General features: G+C 46.2%; 1 non-coding gene across 1 annotated transcript; it reads left to right on the top strand.

Annotated features, from left to right (window-relative positions):
• Positions 1-2,212: 2,212 nt before the first annotated feature.
• Trnat-cgu lies at positions 2,213-2,286 on the top strand. Its single transcript has one exon. It is a non-coding gene; the product is annotated as a tRNA-Thr (tRNA).
• Positions 2,287-2,611: the final 325 nt, after the last annotated feature.

Genomic DNA, 2,611 nt, shown 5'->3' with positions numbered 1-2,611 from the left:
CGGCGTGGATAGGCTAAAGAGTGAATTAAATTAGCCCTTCCATTGACAGCCTGCAACCTAGACTAACGTCTGGTTAACGCCGTAGGTTGTGACATTCCTCCATTACAACTTGATCAGGACCGGTACTTTGGGCCTGATCTTAGGAAGAGTGGAACAACTGGGTAATAATATGTTTATTGTAAAAATAACTCTCAGAGAAACATATGCAAAGTGGACAAGCATAGACACAGAACGTTAACTCCTATTCATTAAACTAAATTTGAGATTGAGAAACCCTCCTTGACGTGACTCGAAATAGGGTCCCCGGTATACGATGAAATCACTAAGTTGTTGATACTGACAAACATCGAAATTCTGGAAGCCTTCACCCTGACTGGCACTAACAGTAAAGGGCTCTGCGATCAGAGAAGTGAAAGACACTTACTGTTAAGGATTCCCGTTGTAGAGCCGTGGTACATATATCACCGAATTCAGTGCTGTGAAGAGCAATTCTGGATCCGTGGTCTCCACACCGCTGCCGGCTGTTGTACAGATGAAGCGCGTTGCGTAGCTGGAAATTCGGACTTCACAGAGGACATGAACAGCGACCGCAGACCCCTACGATCGAAGCTACATCTGTACAACGCCGGACACGAATCAAAGACTCCTACCGGCTCATAAGCCAGGAACAGATTTGACTAAAGTGAGCGGTCGTAAAGAACCACTTCGTAATGTCTCAATTTCTACAAAGAATCACAGGTTCGTATCTTTGTTCACAGAGAGAGGAATGATGCCGTTCCTAGTGAAGAAATCAAAACTTTCGAATATCAATCTGAGACTGTTCAATATTTCAACACGCTATCCAGTGAAATGTGTGCAGCTGCCACCAGCCAGAGAGTCCCCGTAACCGCTATCTAGCCAAGCAGTGCCCTACCGGCAACCTCCAGAGAGCATCCTCGCCGTGAACAGCCCAGGTTACAGCCACGTCGCCTCGGTAGCGGAAAATCTCCTTGCAGCCAATCACAGCCACTGTAACAAACGAAATAACTGCCAATCAAACGAAATAACTGCCAATTTACGAGCCATAAAACTGTCAGCCAACCGCCTTCAGATCGTCATCAGTTAGGTAGAAACCAATGGAAAAAATTATGACCCTCCTTCTCTAAATCCTCGCACAAACGAAAAAATGGCTGACATCGAAATAAGTGTGCAAGGAATAGAGAAGCAACAGAGAAAAGTCCACTGCACCTGACGGGATACCAATTCGATTCTACACAGATCACGCGAAAGAACTTGCCCCCCTTCTAACAGCCGTGTACCGCAAGTTTCTAGAGGAACGGAAGGTTCCGAATGGCTCTGAGCACTAAGAGACTTAACATCTGAGGTCATCAGTCCCCTAGAACTTAGAAATACTTAAACCTAACTAACCTAAGGACATTACACACATCCATGCCCTAGGCAGGATTCGAACCTGCGACCGTAGCAGGCGCGTGGTTCCAGACTGAAGCGCCTAGGAACGCTCGGCCACTCCGGCGACGGAAGGCTCCAAATGATTGGAAAAGAGCACAGGTAGTTCCGGTTTTCAAGAAGGGTCGTCGAGCAGATGCGCAAAACTATAGGCCTATATCTCTGACATCGATCTGTTGACTCTTAGAACATTTATTTAATTATTTACTTTTTGCTCATATATCATGTCATTTCTGGAAACCCAGAATCTACTCTGTAGAAATCAACGTGGATTCCGGAAACAGCAATCATATGAGACCCTACTCGCTTTATTTATTCATGAGACCCCTAAAATATTAGATAAAGGCTCCCAGGTAGACGCCTTGACTTCCGGAAGGCGTTCGATACAGTTCTGCACTGTCGCCTGATAAACAAAGTTAGAGCCTACGCAATATCAGACCAGATGTGTGGCTGTATTGAGGAGTTTTTAGCAAATAGAACACACCGTATATACTAAGATGGTATCTGTTCTTTCGGACATGTTCGAAATAACAGATGCCATCTTAGTATATATATAGATAAGGCTCACCGGCCACTTGACCATCTTCTTCTTCTGTGCGAATGCACAAACCGTGCCCGAACTCTTACGGGAATCGGCAACGCGCCGCGAATAATGAGTATAATGGGCAGGGGCACTACGAATGTAGTGCGGGACAATACGTTGGGATTGTGGGTTTCGCGGGAGGCGTGCCAGATATAAATCCCTGCAGTCGCGCTATCCTCTGTGTCCTCGGTGGCTCAGATGGATAGAGTGTCTGCCACGTAAGCAGGAGATCCCGGGTTCGAGTCCCGGTCGGGGCACACATTTTCATCTATCCCCGTTGACGTATGTCAACGCCTATAAGCAGCTAATGGTGTTCATTTCACTGTAAGAACACATCATGTTGTTCTCAATAGAGAGACGGCTACTGAAGTTAAAGTGACCTCTGGCGTGCCACAGGGGAGTGTTATGGGACCATTGCTTTTCACAATATATATAAATGACCTAGTAGATAGTGTCAGAAGTTCCATGCGGCTTTTCGCGGATTATGCTGTAGTATACAGAGAAGTTGCAGCATTAGAAAATTGCAGCGAAATGCAGGAAGATCTGCAACGGATAGGCACTTGGTGCAGGGAGTGGCAACTG

This window comes from Schistocerca americana, chromosome 4, assembly GCF_021461395.2.
Source record: "Schistocerca americana isolate TAMUIC-IGC-003095 chromosome 4, iqSchAmer2.1, whole genome shotgun sequence".
Taxonomy (NCBI): domain Eukaryota; kingdom Metazoa; phylum Arthropoda; class Insecta; order Orthoptera; family Acrididae; genus Schistocerca; species Schistocerca americana.
The sequence above is the reverse complement of the archived record's forward strand: the minus strand, read 5'-3'. Positions and strand labels throughout refer to the sequence as shown.